The 16,276-nt window shown below is 35.8% G+C and overlaps 1 protein-coding gene across 3 annotated transcripts in view; it reads left to right on the top strand.

Moving 5' to 3' along the window:
* Positions 1-16,276, top strand: part of BCAR3 (BCAR3 adaptor protein, NSP family member) — a 97,367-nt gene that overhangs the window by 12,453 nt on the left and 68,638 nt on the right. Inside the window, exon 1 of one of the 3 annotated variants that reach the window (XM_080602875.1) lies at positions 5,229-5,884. The exons of the other annotated variants lie outside the window; for them this stretch is intronic. The gene's annotated coding sequence lies outside the window, so the exon portion shown is untranslated. Of the gene's footprint in view, positions 1-5,228; positions 5,885-16,276 lie in introns of those variants that run through there. 3 annotated transcript variants of the gene reach the window in all.

Genomic DNA, 16,276 nt, shown 5'->3' on the forward strand with positions numbered 1-16,276 from the left:
CCATGCTTACCAGGAAAGGAAGGAGTTGGTAATAAGAACTGTGAAATGCATTTGTTGTTCTTAGCAAGACCTCATAGTGCAATTAATTTTATAATTTCCTTATTTAAGTGAAGTCCTTGTGCATGCCAAAGCCTTTAGGATCCATTCACGTTCCTCTGTTCACGCTTTTTCAAGTCTTGCATCTAGCATGCTTCAACACAAGGGGAACTAAAATGCAAGTACTATTGACAGAGACACTAGCATTTTAGGGACTTTGAAATCTGACTTCAAGGAATGAGAAATTTTGTCTTTGTTCCTAGAATGGCAAAGCATTTAAGATACTCTGAGTGGCATATATTTTTTTCTTATTAATTTTATTTTATTATCTGGTAAAAAATATCGGACTTTATAGTCCCTACTGCTGAAGAACTGCAGTGTATTTCTAAAGCTGGTTTTAATTCATGAATCAGCCAGGGGAAGATACAAGTCTCTGGCTAAAGAATACTTAGAGAAGGTCTCCTGTGTGTGAGCACATTTGATCAAGTGCTTGCAAAGAAGCAAATGCTTCTTTGTGTCTTCCTCTTTGGCTGCTCTCAGAAATAAACTGAATTCAAATAATAAACTGCTAAGTCTAAAATTCTTAAATGCAACCATTAATTTAATGCACTTTTTTTTCCTGCCCTAGCAGCTGATTGCAATCAAATAGTCCCAGTGTTTAGACACTTACCTGACTTGTGTTGAAGATAGATATCTAAGTGCTGCATTAGTTCCTGCAGTAAATTACAGCTCCAACTTATGTAAGGATTGTAGAATCCTTCGCAGTGGATTGTATGTTTGGAATGATAATTAGATGCCATGCTAAGAGCTCTCAATGTCATATAAACAGGTTTCTGAAAAGAAGGAAAATAATCTAGTCGTTGTTGGAGCCTTTTCTGTATATTTTTAATAATAGGCCTGTCACTTTATTTGCTAGAGTAGTATCATCAGATTAGTGCTGCTTTCTTAACTATGTCTAATCTCATTTGATTCGAGCATTATGGAATTAAAAAAAAATCAATGTAGCATAGATTTGTCTTGAAATAAAGTGTTTTTTTTCTTTTTTTTTAGCAAATCAATAAACATGAGTTCATCATCATCCTGTTAGGTAACACCTATTAAACATGATCTGAACTAGCAGATTGGATGTAGGTTTATTAATATATAGGGAAGTATTGGTGAGGACACTGGAAACTTTGAATCTGACTGTTTTCCTTTATACAAACACGTTATTTTTTTAATTTAACAGAGTTCAGTTAACAGAAATTAGAAAAAAGTTTGATGTCTTCAGTAGCTCTTTCAATAATGTGAAGCATTTCTTTTAGTCCTCTTCCATCTAGCTATGAAATCAAAAAGATTAATATCGGCCTCTATCTTCAGATCATTTGCAGGAAATAAAAGATTGTAAACAACTCAGAAAATCCTTTATGTATCAATATATCAAATGCAAATCAAGTGAACTTGTCAGTGTTAGAGCAGTGACCTTCAACCAGACTTTGAGTCTAGAATTTCTGTTTCCAAGGCTGCTCATTCTTGCTGAGTATTTTCCTGGCATAATGTATGGATCTTTTGTGGTGTGTTGTTTGATGAAGAATGAATGAAGCCCCTCTGGCTCATTTATCCTCCTCTTGCTTGGGGTTTGAACTGTGTTGGCAGAAAAGACAGTCCAGTGCTCTCACTTTCTATTCTAATCCCCTCATTATTAGGCTTGCTATAGGAGCTCCCTGTTGCATGAATATTTTTTGCAACTATACAACCTAGTGGTAGTAGTTTTGGAGAGTCAGTAAAAGTTGGATGGTTTTGAACAACAGCTAACATTTACAGAATATTGTAAACCTATGCTTTTCAAGCTCTCCATCAGCAGCAGCATTTTATATTTTAGAATGAGAAGAAAGATGTATATTTTTAATGAATGCATTTTGCTTTCTCAATACACTGTCTTCCTTTTTAGTTTGCTTGGTCTCTTTTTGTATTTTCCTTGTCTCAAACAGTTGAAACTGGGGCTATCTGATATATTATTGTAACACCGATATAAAAGCTATAGCAGACTGAAAAGTAATTCTTTTCTCTCCCTCTACTCTCCCTCTCTCTCCCTCTCTCTTGACTTGCTTTTTATGAAGGCAGGTGCCATTTAAGAAGATAAATACTGTTATCACATATAAAGCATCTTGATTTCCAATTGTGTAGGAATAGATTTTTTTGTTGTTGTTAACTACATATAAGATATTGATAAGAGTTTATACATAATTATTAAAAAATGTTCATTTAAAAACAATTTCAATTCGTAATTAGACCCAAGCGGGGGTAATTTCATTAAGACCATTGAAATTGCATGTAGGTTCTGGTTTTAAGTGTATATTTACAGTGTAAGTACTTTGATTTGCATGTGAAGTTCATTTTGAAGATCCAGAAATACAGATCTGATCTGATGAACATTTTGTTAACGGAGTAAGGAACAATCTCCGTTTCAACAGTCTTTAGTGGGAATTCATGAGACTTATTTTGTAGCAAAGAATGATCTTTTGTGCAATTATCTCTAACTGGATTATGTCATAGAACTGCCTTGTATTTATAAACCTCCTTTTAGGTCTGGATAGCTTGCTAAGAAAATAATATAACCCTGTTTTTACAGAATGCTCTGTGCAGACATAGGTTTTGGGAGAACAGAATAAACTCTTTTGCAAATGGCATTTCTTGAATTAAGTATCCAAGAAATGGCAAGGCAATAATCAGTATAGTTTGTATTTTTAACTGATGTTGTTAGAGTAAATTATGATTAGTAACTTTCAAACCTATTATTATTTAGAATAAATATTTTTATGCTCAAGTTCCCCTTGAATTCTGCTGAATGTATGAGCTTGCTGGTGCATCTGTGCACTTTATATCACTGACTGATAGCTGAGGTAATTGTCTCTGTTGGAGGAGAGTCAAGGAGCATCAATGAAGCTGGCACAGAAGAATGTGTGGAAAGCCTGACATTAACCTGTACAGAGGGCTGTTGTCATTAATGGACTGTAACACTGGACTGTAACACAGTTCTCTAAAATGCTAAATGCTATTCCATTCTTGCAGAGGCCTTCTATGTTGGTAACAGTACCTCTTTTCCCTGGAATGAATTGGGAACTTTTGTATTGGAAACGTTTGAATACTAAATACGAAAATGATTTTTAGAAATATCAGTCCATACTCCAGAATCCCTATTTTCCCCTGCCATTTCTGTTTGATGCCTTTCTTTTAGAGGTGTTATACACACATGTCTTTGAGGACTGATATCTTTGTGATTTCTTCTTTAGAAATCCAGTCTTATTTTATTCCCACTGTTAGCTCTAAACTAATAACAAAACTTTAAATCCAGTTTTGGCTTCAGACTGTTCAGAACTTACTGCTGCTTTGTTGCATTTGGAAAAGGATCTTAAACCATTTACCTAAAGCAAATATAAAATGGCATGGCTTGTCATTCTGGAAAACAGTAAGAGGTGAAAATCCATTCATTGGAAACTTTCTGGCACAGTGGATATACTATAACCTGGAAAAAGTGGCATAAATGTTGATGATTCATTAAGCAGTTAAAAGGTTAAAAATGGGGAGACTTTTAATCCTGAATCTCACTGACACACAGTGGGTTGAGGCAGACTGATATGTTAGTTTGAATTTTATGATTCACTTGCTTGTCTGAATTCAGAAAATTGTATTTCAATAGTTTAATTTCCTGTCTTTTTCTTACCTTACGTAACAACTGTTCAGAATATTAATGCCTGTAAAAAACAAAAACAACAAAACCACCAAAGCCCACACCTCTGCTGTTAACTGTCCCTTAAGACCTAATGAAATTAAATATATCAAAAAAGTGCATCAAAGAAGGCATTACTTCACAGGGTTTCAGTCAACAGACAGCATACCAACTGATCTAATTCAGGTATGTTATTGGCTTGTTCTTCTTTTTTCTTGGTTTTGTTTTGTTTTTAACAATGGAGAGATTTTTTGTATTTAAAAATGGAAAACAATTATCTAGCCAATTGTTGATCTACTTCTAGAGCAAATAATTTGTTTATAGACTTTTCTTCTAGCAAAGCTGCACTACTGCTCATGTAATGGTGGTTGAAAAAGAAAAAAAGAAAATTCTATTAAATTTACTTTTTTTTTTTCCTCTAATCATGCTTGACTACAGGCTTACAGATCTTTGCTTTGGTCTGTGCTAGATTCCTGTTTTCTATTTGCTCTCTTTACTAACTTCAACTTAAAATGTTCTTCATGTCTTTTCCTTCCATTTTTTTTTAGCTTTTCTGTCTCTTCCTCTTTGCTGCATTCCACATTTCTCTATGCCTTTCTTATTACTATGGTGTTTTTTCCTACTTTTTGAAAATATTTCTAGAAAGACTTCATTAGAAGTGGAGGAGTCCATGAAACTGTAACATGGAAAATGAAAATTAAAAGGGCAAGTTAGTTTGAGGAGGGGGAAAAATAGAGTAGTTATACGCAGAGAAGGACTTCAGAAAGACTGCAATAAAATTAGAAAGGATCAAGATTAGCAAACACAGTTTAAGAAACTTCTCTCATTACTCTGTCCTGAAGTTTGGGAACTATCAATCATCTTTAACAGTTGAGGGAAGGAAAGAAGAGCTCTCAGGGTGATTTATCATATGGATAAGAGGCAGAAGTCCTCAACTGCAGTGTTCTTGCCTGGTATCCCACTGTCTTTCTGTGTACAAGCTCTGTACACCCATGCCCAATCATACCATTAGAACTGAGAGCAGAAAATTTCCTTATAACTTTAAGCATCTTGTGGAATTATTTCTGTATACTGTAGTTTACTGTACTTGGGATACTTTAATGTACTCATCTAACAGCTGCTTTTGACATTTGTTCACATACTTAGTACAGTGGCTAGTGTGTTATGGACTGGTGTACTTTCATCAGATTTCTGTGCATATCAGTTAATGTCAGTGTGACTTTTAAGATGAACACAGATATTTGTATTAATAAACCTCAGGTTTCACAGTGCAATTCTGTCAGTGTTGAAACTTGCTTAGCCTCTTGTTCCAAGAGGGAACAGCCCTTTCCCCCCACCCCCAATGATAGCTTCGGCCCCTTTAGTCTTCCAGGACAGGTGATAAGCTAGTTTCTGTTTTAGTTGTTTTCCACAAAATGAAACTGATGACATAGAAGCATGTTTTACTTTTGCATGCAGATTTACTATTGTATTGTTAACACTTAGAACTTCTGTGAAATTGGTGAAATATAAATGAAAGCAAACGTATAAAAGCAGATCTGCTGTTACTATTGTTCAATGTACGAGTTGTTTCTGTCTCCTCTTCCTCTTCTAAAGAGAATATGTAAAGCTTCAGACAAATGCCAGAGGAAAAGTTTCATGAGTTTGACACTCTTAAAAGCACTGAAGAACTCCCTTCATTTTTTACTTGTTACAGCATACAATTTGTGATGAGGAGTTTATCCAGTTATTGCAAGATTACAGATGTTTTACAATCAAGAGCAAAGTAGTGCAGCTGCTGGAAGCCCAGTGCTACACCTGAAATGCATTAAGTTTTTAACTCAGAGATTACACTTGTGCCACTCAACAGGTGTTTTGATGTTGGTGTAAATGCAGAGCCTGGCTAGAGCAATAACCTTTGCTTTGAATCACACATGAGTTCCTTTAAGTTGTACTTAAGAAATAAGGTTCCACTTGCTGGTGTCCTGTACTACAGCAGTAGGGGTTATCCGGCCTGGACATGGATGCTGTATTATTGCAGCATGTCCTGCATAATACGGTGAGGCAAGGCTGGAAGGCCTTCTGATGAAGAGGCTCAGTGCATGTAACGATGATGACGGAAGCTTGGTATTGGGAATGCTGCAGTACAGAAGTCAGCAGGTAAGGAAAGCTTAACAGTGGTTCCTGAGAAATCAAGATAATCTAACCTGAATTATTCAGCTAAAGGTTGTTCGTGATTTGGATGCAGTATTGCTGCTCAAGGTGTAGGAGAAAAACAGGAAAGGATGGGAAAAAAAATCCTTTGGGCAATCTGCAGAAAGACCAATAAAACTGTTATGTAGACAGAGTTAATAAAGCACAAAGTTTGCTACCACAAAATTAATCAAAAAGACTTTGAACAAATTTGAATTGGCATAGCAAGTTCAGACTGGCTCAGCATTTTGTGTTATCTATCTGTAGTACTTTTTATCTGGTGATAGGATTCCTGGCACTGCCTTTACCGTATCTTCAAAGGGAAAGGAAATGGTTCTTTGTTTGGGACTTGCCCTGCGTTCACAAAGATATGACTGGTAGCATCTTTGCAAGTAAATTCTGTTGATTCAAGGAAATTCGTGACTCACCATCAGTGTTTTCTCCAAACAGAAACCAAATATCGTAACATTTCAGCTAGCTAGCTATTTGGATCCAAAGATGTAATGGAAGTTGTTGCTTTTTGTGTGCACAATCAGATGCTAGAATTTATTAAGTAAAAGCTTTGACTCTTACAAAATAATTGACTTATTAAGATGGTTGATGAGATTACTAGCAATACTACCCTTTATAGCTGAGCACCCTGTAAAGTAGCTTCTAAACTGTTGCAATTTTTAGCCCAAGTTTTAATGTTACTCAGAAATTATTGTTATTGGTAGCTGTCGCAATGCAAATTACCTGTTCTTGTGAGCTATGGCTCTAAATGCCATGTATGCAAAGGCATTCATAAATAGAATTTAGTTAGACTACGTTTGTTGCAACTCATGCCTAATGCTCTATAGATCATTCTCACCAAATACAAAAATTCATTTTAATAAGCCTGCTTTTTGATCACCTTCAGGAAATGGACTCTTTCTTTTCCCATGTAATTATAAATTGATTTTAAAAAGGAATAAAATTGGACAGTGATTTTACTTTCTGAGGCATTGAATTTTCAACTAAATTATTTTTCCTTTCAGACAAAGTTAGTTATTTCTGTTACTGCTTTTTATGCTGCTTGATTAAGTATATCTGGATGTAGCAACTAATGTGTTATTAGCTGCTCTAAACCTCCTGAAGAGCTGTAATTTTGTTACCTTTGCTAGGTAAGCAGACATCTTAAGTAGTAGAAATTGTTTGCTGTTCACCTGTTTTAGAAATAATGAATTTTTCCAATAAAATATCATTTGTCTGCTGTATTTAGTAAGGAAGAAATATTTTTATTTCAGAGTAATTTACTATAAAAAGTTACAAAATAAGCCTCTTACATTAAAATGAAAGCACCATGGCTTAGCAGCAATCTATATTTCCTGTTCTTTTAGATCTTATCATTAAGTGTGTTTTGTCACCAGTATTCTGTTTGTTGGTTTTGTGAGATTCAGTATATAACTGGAACGGTTATAACCTATGTGCGTAACCACTATGAAATGTTTTTGGCTAGTGTCTTTTCCGCTTAATCCATTATTTAAATAGAAGTAGTTTACATTAGGGGTTGTGCTTGAAATTGTGAAATGAAAGTCAACAAAAATGAGTGCCTAGATGGCTTGCGGTTCCAGAGTAGTGGAGAGGAAGATGGAAGGAAGGAAGGAAGAGATGATTCCTGTTGCTAACTACACAGTTCAGAAGTTTGGGGCAGTCAAGCAGTAAGAATAAATGTACATGAGAGTGGTGGCACATTGCAGAGTAGGGAGGCCAAAGACAATTAGGCTATTGGAGAAGAGGACGGAACCAAGCTCAGATAAATTGAGATTTTTCTTCTAATCAACTTTAATGCAAAATCACCTGTGTTTGCTCAAACCATGTTTATCAGCATCTTAAACTAAAATTATTGATTTAGCCCAGGAGCACGTGAGGAGTGCCAACATAATCCAGCTTTCTTGTGTTATACAGCAATAGCCTGCAACATAGGAGCATAAGGAACCACAATTTGTGAAGAGAGTATGTAGTTGTCCATTGGCCACAATGTAGCAGATGCACACCTGTGCTCTATTTCATTAATCGTAGTGCTGGCAGTTTGATTTTTATCACAAGTCTAATTTGATAGATAAGATAGCACTCAATTCCTAGAATTATTTGGTCATATGAAAATTTCTAAAGTTACGTAATCTGTAGAGCAACTTGAAAGACCTAAATTTACCATAAAAGTTCAAGCACCAGAAGGCAAACAAAAAGAATGTATGTACTGTTATTAAACAGCAAGAGCAACAACAAAATTGTGGGGCCTAATTCAGGAGTTGTGTGTGTTTCAAGTCAAATATTGTGTATAAGCTGTCTTATTAAAAAACACTGCAGTCCTACTATTTTTTTCCTATACTGATGGGCACAAGAGGTGAGTTCAGATCTATTCTATGGCAAAGCATTTCAGAAACCTACTGCAGTAGTAACTAGTAGTTAAAGGACTTGAGATAGGTTCTTTAACTATTCGAGTGGTCCTGGATCTGCACATTTGAAAACAAACAAATACGCTATGGGAAGCTGTTGTTTTCTTTGTTTTCTAAAAGAGGACTATTTCCAGTTTAGCCTTTATCCCTCAAACAGTAGACTTGGCACAGTGGAGGTTAGTAACTTGTGGGTTGATGTGGCAGAATTGAAAGGAGCTGGACTAGAACATTTGAAATTGGACTTGTCTACAGTGAAACAGTAGCTTGGATTCACAGTTGGAATTTCATTTTCTCTTGAGCCCCCTCTCCCCACGGGTAACTTAGCATGCCAGCTTTAACCAGATTTCTGATTACGTGACACATGCATCTACAGTCTGTTACTGTTAGATGCATGATAGGTTCTCTCTGTTCAAGCTGAGGAACAGCTGTGCAGTCTTTTCAACAGTGTATATACTGGCTCAAGTTCAGCATTGCACTACCAACAGCCATGCTGCTTCTGGTTGGCTTCAGGTGCAGGTAGAATGATTTCTCATCTACCTGCAAAGACCACACAGGCATACAGAAAGAGGAAAAACTTACTAGGCTGTAGGGATCAATGCTTTCTGTTGAAGTGCTTGACGATCTTAGTTGTATTTATTTATTTAACTAGAGTCTGCATCACAAATACTATTACAGTGAGCCCTAGTCTTCAAGCTGTCTGCTATGATGCACGTACTGAATTAATTAGAATTTTGTAATAGTCTTTTCTGTTGAGGTGTTAAGTTAATCATTACTTATTCACGTGATTGCTGTCTGATCACCTGCCAAGGCAAATCCGATCTGCGTCAGTCATGACCATCTACCATTCCTGTCAATCAACAAGCACACACAGGACAGTATTCAGGCTAACTTCATGCCAGTTACAGGAGGATGGATAAAAGCTACTCTAGACATAGAGCTGGGAGTTGCGGCTATGCTAGGTCAGATAGTGTTAAAGTCAGCAAGAGCCAAGTGACACTTTCAAAGTTCTTTGAATTAATTTGCACTAGTGGAGTAGGTTTGTGCCAATTTAAATGCAAGAACATCTGTGTGGAATCAGACCAAAATTATATCAGCCTCTTCAAAGAACAAGCTTGGGCTTATTAAAATTATGTAAGAACGTAAGTATACAGAGGTACTTATTACCTCAGGGTATCACCACAGCTTTTGGTAATTCATTGCTTAAGGTTTTTCAGAGATTGTGGTTGTCTCGGTCTCTGCTTTAAATAGATTTTAAAAATTTCCTTTGCGTAGATTGTCTTTTCAGCTCATTTACACTTTTGCAACCCAAAACAACTGTGGCACTATATTCCCCATTGAACGTGAGTTGTGTGAAGTACTGCTGCATCTGTTTTAGAACTTCTGCTTAACCAAAATGTATTGATGTTATGAAGTGGAGAAAGTTGCACTTCTGTTTTGTAAATGAAGGATGACTAGTCTGTGCCTTCCAACAGAAAATAGCTGGTTTGAAATCTGACATAAGGATAAAGTAATTCAGTGTTTGTGGTATTGTTTGTGAAATCTCTGGGAAACGGAACTGTATCACAGGAGCAAAACCAAATCGATATATTTCATATAACTGAATTACTCTGACATAATAAACTGTTTGTCTTTAACTTCTACTCAGACTAATTATCTATGAGTGATAATCTTAATTTGCTGTGTGGCCGCTGGGTCTGTCTATATTTAATCCCGATTGGTTTTCTGTAGATGTTTTACATTAACAGTGGCCAGAACAACATATGCAAATTGATTAATGTTTTATGTTTGTTTCTGTATAGTCTGTAATAGATTTTAGTTCAGTCAGACATTTAGCAAAATTCAGGTTAATAAGTGCCACTTCAGTGCCTAGTCTGCCAATAATATTTACACTAATGGTTTCTTTTCAGAGAATTCCTGTCCTTAAGTCCTTCGCAACAATTTGTCAAAATTTTACCAAAAATATTTTCATTCTGATAGCTTGAACAAGAAAACATGAAGCAAATACAGGATTATAATAAAAGAATGGAAGTATTGATAAGTTTGCTGAGTACATTGTGTGATACTGCATATTCCTATCTCTGTCTACTCTGAGCTATTACTACAAAAAACGCTCCTTTTAGTTCAGGCCAAACAGCATGGGTGTCTGTGATGGCTTGAGCCCTTCAAGGTGGTGTTGGTGGAACAGAGTAGTCTATGCAGGTGAACACTGGGGATTCATTCACATGGAAATCACTCCTGGAGCAGTTGATACCAAGTATGAGTTAGAGAGGAAACTAAAAGGAGCCCCAGAGGGCTGCACACTCAGCATAAGTGAATCAACAGGGCTTCGTTACTAACAACCCATATTAGTTACTTCACATCACGTCAGTCTGGCCCAAAATTTTGGGAGGTAGTGGTGAGACATAGTTCCACAGTGAAAGATTATAAACTGATTTAAAGCCTGATACTTATTTATGTATATAAATAGCTCATGCTTACCAGTGTTAAAACCATTCAAACAGCAAACTTGAAAATGAAGTGATTTTCATTTTCATCTTCCTTAAAAGCCCATTGTACTGAAAAGTTGCATGAGCCTAGTTTAAATCAGTAAAGAGGGTAGGAAAAAAATGCAGAGCTAGTCAGTACCAGCAAAAGCCTGGTATTAATACCTAGGACATCTGTGTTTTTCTGAATTTTGCCGTATTGGATGTGCCTCCACTAGGAGGAGTTGGCATTATATCCTTACACTGTAATTGTATCAGGCATGTGTTTGTTATTTAAATCATTTGAATGAAAAATTATAGTTACAATATTAAATATCTATAAAGTTACTCATCTCTTTTCATTAAATGGAGTGGAATGTGATTCTAGCAAAATGCGTGTTTGGACAGTTTTTCAGCAATACAGCTTCTGCATAGACTCCCATGGGGGAGAGAGACAGAGATCTGAATCAAGCCTGACTTCTCATTAAGAGGAGACTGCTTAACACGCATGTCTTAGAATATTTACACAACTTTTGGGTTGCTCTAGAGCAAAAGAAATAAACCTCCTGCATATTACAAACTAGAACTGAAGTTTTCCATGCAGGTTTACTATTTCTCTTGTTTAAGGGCCTTGACTTTTGCACTGAATCAGACAATTATGTTAACTAAAATGTTGCCGCTCCCAAGCTGCCTACCCCATCCATATGCTGTAGTTATTGTTTCCACAACACAGTCGGCAGAAATAAGTAAATCTGTTCCTCACTTGCTTTATTCCACAATACAAGACTGACTAAAAGAGTGTATATTTACATGCAGACTGATCTATATGGCAAAGCGGTCTGTAACCTGCAGCAGAGTTTGAGAGAAGTATTATCTCAGGTTTAAGGTCTCAGATTCACACTTTTGTTGTTTGACCACTTCGCCATCATTACTTGCTTTGTGTCAGCACAAGCTTTTCTATGGCTGTACAGTGAAGGAAGTAATAAGAGGCTGATCTGACTTGAAGTAACAGCCTTTGAGTCATTTTCTCTGCCTGATTAAGTCTCTGATCCCCTTCACTGCATGGTTATGTAAATGCTAGTGCTGGCCCAGCAAAGAAATCAGCGCGAGGCCAAAACAAGCACCTAGGGCTAGAGGCTAGTAATAGATGGTAATTACTTAAACTGGCTTCAGCGGTGATGCCACCAGCCATCTGTCTAACCGTAGATGAAAGCAACTGAAGACTAATTGTAGTATGCAAATGAATTTGACAAAGAACAGAGAAGCAGTGTTCAGACATTCCACTGGAAAACGAATACATTTCTTCATTCTTTTACAGTTTTTATTCACATCTCAGGAAAGTGCAGAAACTAAATACTTGAACTATTGTAAAGTTCTCTTATAATATACTAAGTGCACAGTCAGTGTAGGCGTGATATTTCCACATTTGATGTGGACAACAAATCTCCAGATTTGAAGTGGAAAGTATACGTAAATATTAGTTTGTATGTTAGTTTATGAGATTTTGTTATATTATTAATTTTGGTGAGGTCTGTGCAGAAGGAAAAAGGGAAAAATAAATTTAAACACAAATTTAAAAAATGCATTGAAGTTAGCCAAATACCTGAGTTTTTATTTCTTATTCAAGTTTTTTGATTTATATGTCAAAGCAAAATTTTATTTGCTTTTTCAGCACAGAAGAAAGCAAAATTGGAAACGCAAATGTATTATTAAATTTTTTGAAAGTGCATTTACAACCTAACAATAGTTTAACGCAGTTTACGTGAGTGATTACTGTATAATGCCAGCAGCATTGTATGCACTGAGCAAATCTGAATAGTATCTTTGGAGTGGTCTAATTTATTAACTTAAGCAGATAATATGTAGGATGACTGTTGCTGTTTCTTCTCTACTGGTTTACCCAAAATTACATAAAACCACTGTAAGCATTTGTATTCTCTGTACATACGAATGCATTTATTTTAAATAGCTGATGTGAATCATTGCACAAGGAATGTCATTAGCAGTCTTTGAATCTATTTTAAATTCAGTATCTAACATAAAAGTTCTTAATACTTCCCTCTATGTTTCAGTAAAAAAACATTACTATGCTTATAAATAATACACTGGAAAAAATATAAATAGAATGATCATGACAATTCAGCTGTGTGATACTGTTTATGGAAAAGTTTTTTTTATAAAGTTAACTGTAGCTAACACCTTGCTAGCACAAGTGGATAACATTTGCATTGAAGGTTCACATACATAATTTGTCCTTTTGGGTCTCTTTCTTCTGTCCAGTTAATCACTCCTGGTTCATAATGTGCAGAAGGCATTAATAATTTAAGTCCAAACTGTATGGATGTAATTGGTTTCCAAGAGAACTGAGAATTAAGTATGTAGTTCACTTTGACGAGCCAAAGATTTTCTTAACCTGAGTTGAATGTCATTATCCTAAGTAAAATAATTATATTATCCACATATTTTTCCACATCTTTGCTCTTCTTAGGTGTTTTCTACATATAATAACAGATTTATCAGAGATACTGCTGTGATCACTTTTATTTTCTTTGTTTTATTTTGTTAAGCCATCATTTTAATCTTTTTTTTTTACGTGATGTTCTTACACTTTCTTTTTCCATTTCTGCCCCTTGCTCTCAGCATGTGGATTGTATATGGAACACATACCCATCTATGACACTTCGTTATGTACATAGCTCTTCCCTTGTAAAACAGCTTTTGCAAGTCTGCAGATGGAATCTGCGTGTAGTAATTATTATCTGATGAATAGTTGTCACCCATTAGTCTGTTATTCCTTTTCATGCAGAGCTAACCAAACCTTGAAGGTTTTGCATGTTGTTCCTATCTGAAGAAAAAAAAAAATCCTAGGGATAGCTTATCTTTGATGTCATCCCATTTATATACAATGTACCAAGCTCAGTTCCTCTGAATACAAGAGGATTAACATAGGGGAAACCGGTTTTAAGTCATAGTTTCCCACTCCTTCCTTGGTCCAAACAGTGCTTTCTCTGGATTGTCTGGTGCACAGTGCCAGTACTTGTTTGATCAGTGTCTGATTTGCTTCTGCTGATGGATTGCTTCCCTGGTATTTCTGCTGGTTTTGTCTATTGCCCTGTCTTACAGAGGCCTTTCCCTCTTTTTTTTTTTTTTCCTTTTTTTCCTTTTTTTTTTTTTTAGCAGAAAAGATGGAGATTGTATTACAATATACTGTTTTTAACCAGTCATTACCAAACAATAGCCTTATCAGATTACAAGAACCGCGCTCAATTCTTAACTAGAAAATTTCTGGTTTTCATTTAAGGTAGTGGGCTAGCACAAGTCCTTTGCAAACTACGGCAGCTCACCATTCCTGCATATACAAATCCTGGAAAAGGTTACTTTTGTCATTAATATATTATCAGGGACATAAAGATGAACATGCTTTGGGTCATTGACAGTTAACTTCTGACTTTGCCACTCTGCATTTAGTATTCTGTTTATAGAACAGTTTCTGAGATTTTTCAAAGATACACTGTTATCTTAAAGCATGCTGTCAGTGGCACAGTTTAAACTCAGCAACTTGTTAAGGGGGAGGAGAAATAGAAATATGACCAGGGCCACAAAAGACAAGGTAGCTCTCCTGTATTAAAATGTTAGAATCTCTGAGTGGTGGCATTACAAGTATGATGACTGGTTCCAGCTTATCTACCTTTTCACTCAACTGCGTTTAAGAGCATATTTCCAATTGGTTTTGCTTGGTATTTCATATAACAAAAGCATATACCAAAGCATAACATTGGAAGTGCCAATGTTATGCTTTGGGACTAAGGATTATCATCACAGTTTGCTGTATTTCTGCTGATTGATGAGGAATATTAGAACATAATTCTTCTCAATTTTGGTATTTCATCCAGATCTACCTCCAACTGTAAACTGGGAGGGCTATTTATAATTCTTAATGACAAATCATGTGGTCGTTACACTATTTTGTCATTACACCATTTGTAAAACTTCCATTAAAATAATCGGATTTTCATTAAGAGGTGCTAATAGGTTGGTAAAATTATTTGTATTGTTTTGTTTCTTTCTGCAAGTGGAAGATCAGAGTCCTTGTGCATATCCTGACTTTTAAATTACTACCTTCTAAACTGCTACACCACCTCCCTAGATGTGTAGGTTCAGAGTCCAGAAATCTACAAATCCTTATTTTAAAATCTAAAAATTGTCCTGCTGAAATCTAACTAGCTTCTACCAAACTTCTCTGAAGTTGTTGCTCACAATAGCTTTTAATGTATTGCTCTAGTGAGGTACACAGAATCTCTGTAACTCATTTTTCAAGGTTTCCTCAGTTTGCAGAAACCTTCTGCCATTCAAATATGTTGTGATGGAACATTCAAGAAATAACTGTCTAAATTGCTTAGTTAAGCATAAATTGTTAAGATGCTACGATCAGCAAAGAGAGTGGAACTTTGGTCAGTGGTATTCATACCTCATTACAGGTCATGAGGTGTATAGACTGTTGTATGGGAAGATTAATTTTATCAATGCTGTGTCATTGAGGGTTTGATTTCACTGATGCCAGAGAGAAATCAGGGCACGTCTGAAAATTAAAATACATCTGAGTACATCTGAAAACAAAATTGGTGGGCCCTTGATTCAAAGGAGCTAGCTAGGAAGGCATGCCAAGTTTAAGCGATTAAAATCCTTATGGAAAATTTTACTCATGCAGGTGCCCATTAAATTCATTTTTTCCTTACAAATTTTACTCATGCAGGTGCCCATTAAATTCATTTTTTCCTTACAAATGATTGTGTCACAGCAACAGGCTAGTTGTAATTTCAATACATATCAATAATCAGATATCAGTGTAATTTCAAAACATAACAATTTTGTTAACATAAAAAAGTCACAATGAAAGTACTGGTAAAACGCTTTTCAGCCTGAACATGGAAGTATGAAAATATGGCTTGCCAGGTGAGATGAAATAGCTGACTGTCTTGGTGTCCTGGCTGTACTGGCTCACCTTAGTAACTCTGAGGACAGGATTAGACCGTGATGTATGGCTTGCTCCACTCCTGAGCGGCCTGAATCCCCAGTGGCTGAAAAAAGGAGTATGAATCGTTGTCCCTGGAATACTTATTGTATAACACAGAGATTTTGAATTACTTGACCTTTGTGTCTTTGGGAAAAAATAAATAAATAAATAAATATATGTATGTGTGTGTATGTATATTAAATTTACAATGGAGCTAATTTAACAAAACTTTAGCTGAATTAAGACTACATAAGTGCATATCACTTACCTTGCCTGGAGCATAACAAGCAAAAATTATCAGTAGCATCATTTGATAGTCCTGGCATATTGTGACAGGGGAAAGAAGAAAACTAATAAATTAATGTCAGAGTAAAGCATTGCAATATGAGCAGTTGGGTTTAAAGCTACATATAAAACACCTTTCACTGTGCTTTTGGTTCAAATATGCTCCAATACATATGACCGC

The sequence above is a fragment of the Anser brachyrhynchus genome, assembly GCF_964034855.1.
Source record: "Anser brachyrhynchus genome assembly, chromosome: 8".
In the NCBI taxonomy this organism is placed as follows: domain Eukaryota; kingdom Metazoa; phylum Chordata; class Aves; order Anseriformes; family Anatidae; genus Anser; species Anser brachyrhynchus.